Source organism: Desmodus rotundus, chromosome 2 (genome assembly GCF_022682495.2).
Source record: "Desmodus rotundus isolate HL8 chromosome 2, HLdesRot8A.1, whole genome shotgun sequence".
Classification (NCBI taxonomy): domain Eukaryota; kingdom Metazoa; phylum Chordata; class Mammalia; order Chiroptera; family Phyllostomidae; genus Desmodus; species Desmodus rotundus.
In genome coordinates this window covers 36,601,920-36,617,103 of record NC_071388.1, presented here as the reverse complement: position 1 = coordinate 36,617,103, position 15,184 = coordinate 36,601,920, and the positions used below count along the sequence as shown (strand labels likewise).

The 15,184-nt window shown below is 34.5% G+C and overlaps 1 pseudogene; it reads left to right on the top strand.

Moving 5' to 3' along the window:
• Positions 1-290: 290 nt before the first annotated feature.
• On the top strand, positions 291-1,988 carry LOC139440517 (tigger transposable element-derived protein 1-like; annotated as a pseudogene).
• Positions 1,989-15,184: the final 13,196 nt, after the last annotated feature.

The window sequence follows — 15,184 nt, the reverse complement described above, 5'->3', positions numbered from 1 at the left end:
ACTTCCCATCTCTGTGTCACATTATAATAATTCTTGCAACATATCAAACTTTTTTATTCGTCTTATATTGGTTTTGGTGACCTGTGATTACTGATCTTTGATGCTACTGTTGTAATTGTTTGGGTCACTACAAACCATGCTCACATGAGACGGCAAACTTAGTCAATAATGCTGTGTGTGTTCTAATTGTTTCACTCGCCGGTGGTTCCCCCATCTCCCTTCCTCTCTGAGTGCCTTCCTATTCCTTGAGACAAAACAGTACCAAGATTGTACCAATTAATAACCCCACGATGACCTCTAAGTGCTCAAATAAAAGGAAGAGTCTCATGTCTGTCACTTTAAATCAAAAGTTAAAAATGATTACACTTATTAAAAAAAAAGATCAGCCTTGTGTCAGTTTACTTAGCTGTAAAATCAAAGGAAAAGTTCTTGAGAGAAATTGAAAGTGCTAATCCAGTAAATATAAAAATGATAAGAAAGCTAAATGACCTTACTATTGATATGGAGAAAGTCTTTGTTGTCTAGATAGAAAATCAAATCAGCCACATTTTCTTAAGTCAAGGCCTAATCCAGAGCAAGGACCTACCTCTTTTCAATTCTATGAGAGCTGAGAGAAGTGAGAAAGCTGAAGAAGTAATTTTTGAAGCTAGCAAAGTTTGGTTTTAGTTTTAAGGAAAGAAGCTGTCCCCCTAACATAAGAGCACAAGGTGAAGCAGCAGCAACTGCTGATGTAAAAGCTATAGCAAGCTATCCAAAGTTCTAAGTGGGATAATTAGTGAAGGTAGCTACACTGAACAACAGAGATTTCAATGGAGATGAGACAGCCTTTTACTGTAAGATGCCATTTATGACTTCCCATAGCTAAAAAGGAAAAGTCAATGCCTGGCTTCAAAATTTCAAATGACAGGCTGACTCTCTTGTGAGAGGCTAATACAGCTGGTGACATTAACATGAAATTAATGCTCATTTGCCATTCCAAAACTCTCAGGGCTCTTAAGTGTTATGTTAAATCTACCCTGCCAGTCCTCTATAAATGAAACAGCAAAGCCTGAATGACAGCACATCTGTTAACAACATGATTTACTAAATATTTTAAGCCCACTATTAAGACCTACCATACAGAAAAAATATTACTTTCAAAATACTGCTGATCATTGAAAATATACCTGGTCATCCAAGAGTTATGATAAATATTAGCTTGATATTACTTTTATGCCTGCTAACACAACACACATTCTATAGCCGTGGGTCAAACAGTAATTTCAAATTCAAAGTTTTATTATTTAGTAAATATATTTTAGAAGTCTATAGCTATTATAGATATTGATTCCTCTGGTGGATCTGGGCCAAGGATATTAAAAACCTTCTGGAAAGGATTGACTATTACATATGTCATTAATAAGATTCTTGATTCATAAGATGATGTCAAACTATTGACATTAACAGGATTTTGGAAGAAATTGATTCAACCCACATTGATGACTTTGAGGGGTTCAATACTTCATTGGATGAAGTAACTGCAGATGTCATGAAAATGGCAAGAGAACTAGAATTAAAAGTGGATCACGAAGATGTGATTAAGATGCTGCAATAACATGATAAAACTTTTATGGGTGAAGAGTTGCTTCTTATGGATAAAAGAAAAAAAAAAAAAAACAACTGGAGTCTTGAAATGGAATTTACTCCTGGTGAAGATACTGTAAAGATTGTTGAAATGCCAACAATGCATTTAGAACATTACATAAACTGATGTGGTAAAGCCACAGCAGTGTTTTGAAAGGAGTCCTACTATGGATAAAATGACATTAAATAGCATCACATGCTACAGAGAAATCATTTGTGTGAGGAAGAGCCTAGATGCATCAAACTTCAGTGTTGTTTTTTTTGAAAAGTTTCCCATGGCTACCCCAACCTGCAGCAACCACCACCCTGATTAGTCAGCAATCATCCCATGAAGACAAGACTCTCCATCAGCAAAAAGATTATAATTTGCTGAAGACTTAGATTATGGTTAGCATTTTAAACAATGAGGTATAATTTAATTATGGTATTTGCATTTTTTAGACATAATGTTATTGCACATGTAATAGGCTGCAATATAGTATGAACGTAACTTTTATAAGCACAGGGAATCCACAAAAATGGTATGACTTACATTATTGTGATATTCCTTTTATTGTGGTGGTCTGGAATTGAACTCACAATATCTCTGAGGTGTGCTTGTACTGCAGTACATTTAATTTGTGTGTGTGTGTGTGTGTGTGTGACTATAACAGATACACTCTTTGACAAGGATGACTTTCCATTATGATTATGTAACAACTGAGAAATCCAATGCTACTAGTATTACCATAGGCAGTTAACTAGTTGTTAACAAGAAAAAGAACAGTGGGGATTATAATTTGAGTTTAATAAATTGGGGAGCATAACCCTGCTTGCTTAGTCAGGAAGCAACAGCATTTACAGACACCAAGGGACTGCCACTGAGGAGACTTAATCAGAGGAACACAGGAAATCTCCTCAGGAGCACAGCTCACCCTCCATTACCAGTTGTTGGGAGAAGCAGGGGGAGGTAAGCACATGCACAGTAAAGTTAAAATGGTGCAGGGGGAGGTGCCTGTCTATCTAACAGTCTAGCTAGGGGGTGGACCCATCAAAGTTTGGGAAGTTCATTGGTTATTTTGAATAAACTTCTGGTTATAACCCCAAGGGAACAAAACAATGTTTTCTCTTTCTCTCTCTCTCTCACTGATCCTCACTCACCCTGTTTGTGCATTTTCTCTCTTATCTGGGATCACACTCAACCATGTGGATGGGCCTAGTAGTTGTGTGGGCCAATGGGAGACTGCATGAAGGACTAAGCTTTAATATGAAACAGAAATTCTGGACATTGCAACGTTTTTGGCTTTGCTGAAGATGCATTTGGACTTTGTCCATGGTAGGACAGAGGGAGATGAAAAATTGGAAACCCAGGGGTAGCCTTCTACCCAAATAAGTTATCTCCCCACACCATACTCTCCCATGGGTGGGTCCATGAAATGCTTTTCTCATGATCCCATCAAAGACCCTGACTTAAGCCAATAACACTAAAATTGGGTTTATGCCTCTACATTTTTTATGTGTTTTATTAAGTATATGCTTAGTATTTGTTTTATTTTATTTTCACTGTATCCCTCACTTGATAATATTTAAAGTTTGACATTTTGACTTATATAGGAAGTACATTTACTCATTCTAGTAATTAAAAAAGGTAATATGACCAGGTTAAGGAGAATATGTTATTATTTTCTTCAAAAATTTATACATCTTACCTAAATTTAAAAAAAGACTAAGTAATAACCAATAAACTCTTATTTCTTTATACAAAAATAATCTTTAGAAATAAGTACACTATAGTTTTATAGTTTTGAGTAGGTGAGTGAAAAAACTGCAGCATCTTGATAAAAAGAAAGAAAAAGACAGATCTCAGGAGAATAGTTTTAAGACTGGCTGATGTTCTGCTATGAATCAACTTGAAACGGGAGAGTGTTAGAAGTGTTTGAAACACATAGAGTGCTCTCAACATGATATATGTTAATTAAGGTAGAGTGTCATCTCACATAACTTAATTGGAGAATGATAAAGGTCGTTAAGTTTCAGGATGGGTACATGGGTAACAAAATGACAGAAAGACAGAGAGAGAATAAAATGTGACTAGTACTTTTCTTGAGACAGGAAAAGTAGGACGAATCCTGTTTGATGGTCTGGCCGATACTGTGTAAGTAATCAAGGAGGTGCCCAAGGCGAGTGTTTTTCATGCTCCTTCTTGAGGCGTCCTCTGCAATTTTGTGTGTGTGTGTGCACGTGTCCTCATAAGCATCAACTATCTCCTCTTTTTCTGCAGAAAAACGAATCAGTAAACTTTCTCCATGAATAAAGTAAATCCTCTTAAACAGTATCTGGAAGAGAAAGTAGAATATTTTTTAATATCCAGCATCTGGATTAAATTTAAATTTAAAAATGGTTATTTTAAAGAAAGACAAATACAGTTCAAAACAGAACAACCTAGAATTATTGAAATTTACTTGTAGCTAAAGTTTAGTTTGTCCATGTTTCTCCATTATTTGGAATAATGTGAACAGAAACATATCTATAAACAGTAGAGCACATGATAGACATCTTTTGTAAGTGCTAAAGATTTTTTGAGCTCTTACTCTTAGTTATGAGAATTCAGCATTTACATACATTTCATAAATCTCAATAAGACTAAATGATTCTGGACTCAACTCAAATACAGCCTCTTCTAAACAGGTCAGTTTCCTTAGGCACCTTTGTATTCAGGTATTTTACATAAAAAGAAATCAGAGTAGAATATTAGAAACTCTAATTCTCTAATCCAAAAATTAAAAAAAATAAGTATAATGAAATAGAAGTTAATTATAGTCCCTATTAAACCCTTAAAAATATAGATATAAAACTAATTTAGGAAACTTCCTGTTAAGGTCTTTTAGAATATGCCATTATGGTACATTTAGTTTTTTTAATTAGTAATTTTTTAAATTGCTCTTGTTAAAAGAACCCTTCACAATGGATTGGAAGCTTCCTCTCAGGAAGGGAGGACCATAGCTGTCTTGTTCAATTCCGTGGCCCAGAGCCTACCCAATTCCTGAATGAATGTATTCATTTTTATTGAAAATACTGGTATGTCTGTAGATAACAAAATAACACTGATAAGAGTTGCATGATGACTTAAATGCAATATCAAGAGTAAAGATAAACTAGAGATAATTCATTCATTTAAATTATGAGAAACTGATGAATATTGATATCTGAGTTTGAGACTTATGAAAAGTAATTCAGCAAGAATATGGACATTGTTAGTTTTGACATCTTTGGTATTTTGTTATTTTAACAGAGGTTTGCTAATACATAGTAAATGCTTCTCTGAAAGTGACTGAGTAATCTGGTTTTCATTTCTAAAATAAAGGAAGAGTTTTATCATATAATATAACCAAAGTGACTTTTCAAAATGACTATATTTTTAGTTACTAAACACCTATTTACATTTTTTCCACTAAAGGGACCCTTTGAGAAAACTTTTAAACAAGATATAATTTTCAAATTATTAATGTAGCATATAAAGAACATAAAGAGACATTTGGGGTATTTCTTATATGGAAAGTCAGCAGAATTGCCACAGCTCAACTGTCATTTGGTCAGCTTTTTTAAGAACAGTGTTGATGTTTAAATGCTTTTATGGGTGCCAAGAATTACTCTTTAAATATTCAGCTGTAAAACTATTGCCAAAAAATGATACGGTTGCTATTTCCCTTCTCTTGAGAATGTGTTTGATTTATAAAATTAACTTGAGTTAAAAGTAAGGCATTTTTTGTGCCCAGATTTCATTATACAAGCAGATTCTTCACATCAAACTTGTGCAATATTTTTTGTGCTTATCAATTCTCCAAGTAAAATTCTTGCATTATCCAGTTTATGATATTCATGTTGAAAACTTCTTTAAAATAGGCTGAAAAGAGGGAAATATTTTAATTTAATGTTATTTTTATTAAAGTGTGGGAAGTTCCCTATCAGTGTTCTGGCCTGATTTTTTACTCATTTAAAGAGTTTCAGAATTCTAAAGTGAGTACTACATTTTCCTAACATTGGGTCTGCCAAAAATTCAACTTAGTTAATACAATTATATAAACTAATAAACAACATTGGTTTGATTACAATAAAAATTTAAGACTGCTATAAATTACATTTCTTTATATTCAAATACCATTTTCTGTTTTTAAGTTCATAAAATTTAATAAGTGGATATCTCTAATTATTTCAGCCACTACTTCAATGAAATGTTTTCATTCTGATTCAGACATAAGTCATACTCAAACTCTTCTCTCTTGATTTTCTTTATTTTTTTCCTACTTGAAGTGACATGGCATTTAGAATACTTACTGAATTTCTAGGAAGTAGCATATAATATGTTACTTAATCCAGAATTAATTTTCTGTGTTTGAGTCTTGTTTTATCAAGGCCGTTGAAAACCCCTTGAAGACAGCCAGCTTGCTTTACTTGATGTTTGAATTCTACAATACTTGGGCACAAAATGTACTCATATTATAACAATATTTATACAATGACAAATAAGAATACTTATTATCATAACAAAAATATCTAGCATTTATTAAGCTCTTACACTTGCCAGGCATTTTAGTGCCTTCCATATTGTACATCATCTTTTTTCATTCTTACAACAATGTTCTGAGATGCATTGTATTTTCACACCTATTTCACCCATGAAAGAACTAAGATTTGGAAATGTGGAGTAATTTGCCCAAGGTCACAGTATTACCAGTAAATGTCATCATTGGTCTACTTGTATGGGTTGTTTGACTTGAAAGCATAAATCACATCACTTCTGATCCATTTCAACTTCCTAACAGTCTCGGAGCATCTCATTCTTAAATTATTACATAAACTCCTCCCTCTTATTTCTGTATCCCTCTCCAATCAGCCTGCACAGAATGATATGTTCAATTTCCTACAGCACTCCAGAGAAGGTTGGTGATTAACAATACGGTAATTTGAAGCTTGTCTCCGTGCAAAATCTCTGCAGAATTGTTTCTGTTCTGTTAAAAGACTGTATTAGAGCCTGTCAACAACAGATAAATGTTTATCTTCATTAGCTTTTTAAAATTTGTAATCACTTCTCACTATATTTCTATAGTAATTTCTTTGTTAATATAATCTTTTCCAGGTTTTATTTCCCAACTTAATAATTTATCGTAGAATAAAATAGTCAATTTCACAGAATATTAAATTTAGATGAGACTTTAGAGACATGTAGTCTAGTATACTTATTTTCTCAATGAGGAAACCAGGGCTTAAAGAGGGGTCTTTCCATGTACCTGAGTTAGGATGACAGATAAGCTGCTTCCATAGAGGTCCAAAAGGATAGGAAAATTATAAGAAAGCTACTTTCCCCCTCTTTTCTCTGGAAGCTCTATGTGAATAGTCTAGATCATCAGGGAATTGCTGTTCCACTTTTTCAGAGAACGAGGTTCCTGTCCTTGTTGCCCCAATCTGTCCTATAGTATTTTTCTTTTCTGCATGGTAGAGACTGAGATACTGCCTGAAATATATCTACCAAAACAGGCAGGAGAAAGAGAGTGGGAGACTGAAATGCCTGTGTCTAAAGGCTCAGAATCAAAGAGGCACATGATACATCTACTTATATTCAACTACTGAGTTTAGTTACACAGTCACATCTAATATCAAGTGAGAGTAGAGAATGCATTCTAGGTGGGCAGCTATGTTCCTAGAGACAATTTGAGCATTTTACACACAGGGATGCTGGCCTTTGATGAACTCCTTTAAGTCCTACTGAGCCACATAGAAAATAGAGGTAAAAGACCTATACAGCCTGAATCATAATTCATACTACTTTATATTAAGTAGCCAACTAAAGCTAATGTTTTACAGTGTACTTGTTCAGTGTTATTATTTTCTTACTTATATGTAGTTGTGTTGGTGTCATTTGTTTCCTACTGAAGTATTTGAGAATAAAAATGTTGTATCTGTCAAAGCTGCTTCACATCTTAAGGACAGTTATTTTTGTAGGGAGTCATTTTTAGTTGATATTTTTAATGTAATAAAGTTGTCTGGAAAAAGTCCAACCATTGTTAATATAATGAGAGAATGGTTAGTGCGACATCGATGTAACCTGGTGGCTAACAAGAGTGGACTGGAATGTGCATGTGTGAACAATAATGACAACTGTACTAGTCAGTGAGGGCGGTAGACATTGTAGAGTGAGCATGTGTACTGTGCGGCTATTGCATTCAAAAATGACTGAGCAAGTAGAGCAACAAATCTGCATGAGATTTTTTTTGTTAAGCTAGAACATTCCTCTGCAGAAACTATTGGGATGATTCAGAAGGCTGCAGCTATGGGCAACCAGTGATTGGAAACTTCACCACAACAATGTGCCTGCTCATCCATCACGTCTCATGCAGAGTTTTTTGGTGAAACATCAAATCACCCAGATGACTCAGCCCCTCCACAGCCCAGATTTGGTGCCTTGTGACTTCTGGCTTTTCCCAAAACTAAAACCACCTTTGAAAGGGAAGAGATTTCAGATTGTTGATGAGATTCAGGAAAATATGATGGGGCAGCTGATGGCAATTGGGAGAGCTGTGTGAGGGCCCACGGTGCCTACTCTGAAGGGGACTGAGGCATCATTATCCTAAATACAATGTCTCTTTCATCTTGTATCTTCTTCAATAAATGTCTCTATTTTTCATATTACATGGTTGGATACTTCTGGACAGACCTCATATGCTTAACACATACTCAAAACTTTTTGGAGATGAGAAAAATAATAAAGACATTGGAGGAATAGTATCTATCAGTGTTTGAGACATCTAGTCATTGAATCATGGACTACTACACGAAGAGTCATTCTTACATGTGTGCGTTGCCCAAATAATTTCATTGGTCATTATGGTGAGGTAACTTATCCATACTAGGATTAAGACCATTATGAATCAAAATCAGAAGGCTGCCTTATTTACACATTTATTCATATGTAGCAGTGATTCCTTATAATGTGTTGGTATTATGATAAAATGTAATCAGAATGAAAATGTCTTCAAAGTCAGATAATTATTTGCATTTGGCTGCTGTAATTGTAATTGATTGATCTAAAACTACTAGCACGACAGCTGTAGACAGTTGTGCCATGGCAGAGTAAAAGATGTGTTTCGATCCTTTTGGACCACTCCTTCACGTGTATTACTTAGTTAGGCAAAACATTTTTGTAGATAACTCACATGAGAATCTCCAGAATTCGTCATTCGGCACATTTAGTAAATTCTCTAAAATTTACTTAACTAAAATCATGATTTTATTTATACAAGGTTTAGTGTCCATATGGCATGTAAATAAAATGGAAATATAGACAAAATGTATACTGTGGTCAGGGAATTACATATACCTCTGGGATTGCATGGTACTTTTACAGGAAATGTATCATTGAAATATAAATAGCAATACTGTCATAAAATAATAATATATTACCTATATTGCTCATAAGTTTTATAAATTAGGAGAGCTGGAACGATGAATTCTTATTGAAATCTGTCCAGTGACTTATTGTTTACTCTTAAAGATGCTCTGCATTCAATTGACTTGTCCATCAATGGATAGCAACTGTCTGATGCCAGTTCTGGAATCTGAGTGATTTGCATTTAGTTTAAGCTTAGTCAATCACAAAATATGAGAGTTTCTTAGCTCAGTTACATAGATTCTCTGGTTCTTGGATTTATGCCACAGTTAATAAGAAAATATTTTGTAGAATTCTCCTGTGAAACCGTCTGGTCCAGGGCTTTTGTGTGTTGGGAGTTTTTTGATTACTGCTTCAGTTTCATCTGCTGTTATTGGTCTGTTCAGGCTTTCTGCTTCTTCACTGAGTTTTGGAAGATTATATTTTTTTCTAGAAATTTGTCCGTTTCACCTAGGTTTTCAAATTTTTTGGCATATAGTTCTTTGTACTAATTTCTTACAATCCTTTGTATTTCTGTGGTGTCAGCTGTAATCTCTCCTCTTTCATTTCTGATTGTGTTTATTTGGGTCCTCTCTCTTTTTTTCTTGGTGAGTCTGCTTAAAGTCTGGACAATTTTGTTTAAGCAACAAACAGCAAGTGTTGGAGAGTTGTGGAAAAAAGGGAATTCAAGTGCACTGTTGGTGGGAATGCAGACTGGTGCAGCCACTATGGAAAACAGTATGGATTTTCCTCAAAAAACTAAAAATTGAACTGCCTTTTGACCCAGCAATTCCAGTGCTAGGATTATACACTAACAATCCTGAAACACCAATCCAAAAGAACCTATGCACCTCAAAGTTCATAGCAGCACAATTTACAATAGCCAAGTACTGGAAGCAACCTAAGTGCCCATCAGTAAATGAATGGATCAAAAAACTATGGTACATTCACACAATGGAATTCTACGCAGCAGAGAGAAAGAAGGAGCTCCTACCCTTTGTAATAACATGGATGGATCTGGAAAGCATTATGCTAAGTGAAATAAGCCAGGTGGTGAGGGACAAATACCATATGATCTCACCTTTAACTGGAACCTAATAAACAAAATGAACAAGCAAGGAAAATACAACCAAACACCCTGAAGTTGAGAACATGCTGACAGTGACCAGAGGGGTGAGGGGAGGGGGTTATAGGGGAGAAGGGTGAAGGATTTGCAGGAACAATTATAAAAGACACAGGGACAATAACAAGGTGGGGTGGAGACAGGGGAGGGAAGTGGGAAGGGCTGGGGTGGTGGGGAAGGGTGGGGGGGGAAAGGCAGAAAACTGTACTGAACATCAATAAAAATGTTAACTAAAAAAAGAATAATAAACTTTAACTCTGGAATGTTAACAAGTTTCATAGTATAAGAATAAAACAATTTGGGGTGTATACACTAAAAATAAAAAAAATAGGAAAATAATAATAAAAAACTTTTAGGAGGTGGTACAATTTGGTTTAAGAAAATAAAAAGGTGGCTGGTGCCACTAAGGCAATATAGAATGTGCTCAACAAACTTGCTCTCCATCCTTGCTCCCATAATTTCCTGGGCAAAGATCAAATCTTGTTTTCCTCCACATTTCAAAAATGTTTAGTTAAATGCCTTGTGTACAAGACAGATATTTGTCAAATTGACCTGAATCTGAAATAAAGGATGAAAGACAGTATCAGCATAATCCAAGAGAAAATATTTCCCTTGGTTTATGTTATCTGAATATATCAGGTGATAAATCTATTTTATTTTGTTTCCTGGTCTGAAATATCAGGTAATGACCTAAGTCCTTCAATTTAATTTATGTGCAAAGACTCAACTCTAAGATGAATATTTATGTTTTTTCTCAGGAACTAAAGTGTTCTGGCAGTTTTTCAATTCACTAGATGTGCTATTAAAACAGCATAACTGATTCAGCAATTTTATTCCAGTACAGGTTTGTCTGATGTAGCAGACCTCCTGCAATAACCTGAAGAGATAAATAGGAAATTTAGAGGTTACACCAGTTATATAATCATTAGGAATAGGCTCCATAGTGACTTGAAGTGATTTTCTTAATTCTAATTTCTACCTTTTTATTAATACTTGAATCTTAAATTATAACTGACTACCTTTCTAGATTTCTTCATAAAAGGCTTCATGGATACCTTTAAATATAAAGGAGAAAAGCAGATGTTAAATCTCTCACCTAGAACACAAGTATGACATACTGTTAAAACAAGAAAAGAGTCACCTATGTTCACCAAAAACCTCTTTTCCTCGCATTTTTTGTAAATTTTTATTTCTACCTTCAGAAACATTTTTTACCCATTAAAACAGTGTTGTTCTTATAGCTTACATACTACATTGCCTGAAAACCTGTTAACATTTAATACTATAACTATGTGCTTAATCAGTTTGTTACAAATATACTCCCATTTCTTGCATGTCTAATGCTTAAGAATCCACTGGCACTAGTTATGAAGATCTAGGATCTCTGTTCATCATCCCTCCCACACCATTGTTTAAGAATCTGGGGCTTAAGCATCCAGGAGTAAAGGCAGAATCCTTCCTCTAAGAGCCAGCATGAGCATTTGCTGCTTATGTTGTCTCTCATGACCACATGGTGAGACTATAAGCACTTTAAACTGCTTGGTCTTGAGTGATTTTATAATCTACAGTGAGCCCTTGGTCATCTGTGTCAATGCCTAAACTCAAAGGTTCCCCAAATTTTAGATTACCTTCACAGTTCTCTTAGTTTGTGGTCTGCTTTTTCTGTTCCTCAAAGCAGAACACAGCACTTGGTAGGGTGAGCTCTAAAGAACTAAGCTTTTTCCATCAATCTTTTAGGGTAATGCATTAGCCTGAACCACTAGTTTAGACTCTGCTTTCTTCATGGGATTGTTTTTAACGGTACTGGTAAAGCTATGCTAGTTACAAAAAGGATTTCCTATCTTTGAAACTCAGGAATTGGGGATTGGAATATTTTGGTAAATTCGTCCAGTTCCTCTTTATGTTTGCATTCCAAAGATTTAGTTTAGTAACAATATCTTTTGACTCAAAATAAATGTTATTCATTTTATTCAGATGATGGAAACATTTTCTCACATTTACGTAAATTTCATTTAGGAAATATTAAATAATATGATTAAGTCTTTGAAGAACTATGAATTTCTTGAATTTTAAAGTAATCAAGAATTTGATGATTTAAAAACTGGTAGACAATTATAGACTACATTTCTACTATTGAACTATGGTAGTATTGTGGGAGCTGTAAATAGATATAGTACCATTTTTTATAGATAGTAGTAGGAAATATGTCCACTCCTCCCATGGATAATGAGTTGGACTTAGTGACTCAATTCTAATAAATCTAGTATGGCAGAAATGGCAATGTGTAACTTCTAAAACTAAGTGATAAAAAGCATTATGGCTTCCTCCAGCTCTCTCCCAGATTGCTCCTTCTGGGAGAGTTCAAGTGCCATGGCATAAGGATACTGAATCGGGCCACATAATAAAGGCCTGACAACTCCTATCCCAGCCAGCAAGGAAATGAGGCTTCTTGTTAACAAGCACATGAGTGGGCCATTCTGGAATTCGATGGTCCAGCCTCAGTCAAGCTTACAGGTTACTACAGCCCACCTGACATCTTAATTGCAACTTCACAAGAGCACTCTGGCTAATACCCAACTAAGCCATTGATAATTCTTTAACTACCCAAAATGTGAGATAAGAAATGCTAATTGCTTCAAACATTGAATCCATAGCTAACTTTTTATGTAATAATAGGTTACTAATGTCACCTTCAGTAAGTCATCCCTTTCATTGATTTCTACCACTCTAAATACTTAATCTGAGTTTTGACAAATAAATTAGCTGCCAATTGCTTTTTCAAAATATTTTTTTTCAGAATTATTTTTCTATAATCTGCATTGTAAGGAAAGCTCTAGCAGAGATTTAGCTTGCATATACATATGGAAGCAGGACCTTTGCTTGTCTTGCCCTCAGAGTCCTCTGTACTGTTGATTTACTAGAGAGTTCAACAGTTGTCATAAACTTTTGGCATCAGAATAAACTTCAAAGGTGATCTACTTCAGCCTACCGCCTAGCCAACCAATTCATAAACTAGAACATCCCACACTAATCTGTGTTTGAACTCACAATATTCAAGGAAAAGTCTTCTGTCTACAGACAGCACTTAGTTTTATAGTCTTTTACATTAAGTGATAGTTTTGACCCTTTTAAAATAGTTTGAATTTTGAGGATACCTATATAGAACAAGTCTAATTTCTCTTCATAAAATAACTGTTTTCCTTTAAAACTCAAGAATACAAATCTTTCTAATACTACCATTAGTAAAATGTATTTTCTTATGTATTCATTTGTTCATTCACTTAGTCAACAAAGTCTTACTGAATTCCCTGCCAAATTTAAGTGATTATGATAAAAGCTGTTTCAAATTCAACAATGCATTTAAAGACTTTTAGTCAAGTAAGGGGGTAATATATGCAATTCAAATTATTTTATTAATTGTGAGCCATTGTAGTAAACTAATATAAATATTTGGTCATTTGCTATTCATCACTGAGAAAAGAGTTAACATAACATGCCCAGCACTGATATCCTTAGGAAGCCCTGCTTGCGTGGTTGGGATCTACATAGTTGGATTTTGGGAGGGTTCCCACCATTACCAGAACTGTGCATAGCTCACTGTGCTTAAGCTGTTTGCATAAACAATATGGTTTGTGCTGATCACATGCTTCCCTCTGAAAATCTAGAACTTTTGTACATGTTTGGTCAAAGGTGCTTCTATGACTAATCCTCAGTAAAAGCCCCAGATAATTAGTACCTGGGAACATTAATACTTTGCACATGTCACAGTAATTGCTGGAGCAATCAAACATGTGTCTTGTGACTCACTGGGAGAGGATACTTAGAAGAATGAAACTGATTTCATTGGGAATTCGTTTCATGCACCTTTTCTTTTTACTGATTTTGCTTTGAATCTTTTAACCAAGATGACACACAATTTTTATTTAAACACCTGCGTATGAAAATAGCAAAATTGGGATGAAGAATTAAATGATAATAAGTCAATAAGCTGATAGGATTCAGTAGCTCAGGAAAGCAGTGGAAAAAAGGTTATATCAGGAACAACAACAACTAAACAAAGAAATATAAATGCTAGAGAAATAGCCTGAGGAAAGTATCTTAGTATTAATGGACACAATTTTAGATACAAAAATAATTAGACAGTGATAAATATGAAAGATAGGTAAATGAATTCTAACACATGCATAAAATTATGTTCTGAAAAAGCAGAATAAAACAATAAATTATATAGTCAAAATGTAATAGATGAAATTTTTCATAAATTAAAAACTCAAACTTAAAGGGCAAAAAGATACACATGTACATAGTAATCAAATATAAGACACATCTTGGTGAAATTAAACTGAACTTCATAAATTAAAAAAAAAAAACACCCTATGACTAATCCAGTAAGAAACATACAGTTACTGGACCACTGTTTAAGAAATTTTAAAGCAAAACAGCCCCCCTTCAAAAAAAAATTCATACCCACTTAAGTTCCTTTGATTAAACAGCAACAATCAAGCATTCTCAAGCAGAAGTGATTTGGAGGCTGGAAAGAACTTGGCCTAAATGCTGGCAAAATGAAGGGGGACCCGTGTCCAAGACCTTGGTTGGACAGGGGGTGGAGCAGAGCAGAAAGGCTCACTATGGAGGGCGGAAGACTGCAATGAACCCTGTGGTGTTGGATTGGAATTGGGGTCTACGTGTGAGTTTTCTTCAGACCTACTTCATCTTCTGAATTTTCTATATTAAATTATATATTATATAATTTATATTGTATATGTTTATATTATATGTTATATGTTATATAAATAAAACTCCAACTGGAACAATTAAACCTTCTCTATGTTTGGCTCCATTAATTCTGTTTCAATATTCATCTTCTGTTTTTTAAGATATAGTTCATTATTTATGACATAACCCTTATAAGCAAAAGGGTTATGAACAATTCTACTTTTAATGCTATCTGTTTTGAGTATAAATTCATCAAACAGGATATCTACATTACTCTTGAAAATGCAGCAACATAATCCAACAACAAAGCTTTTTAAAGT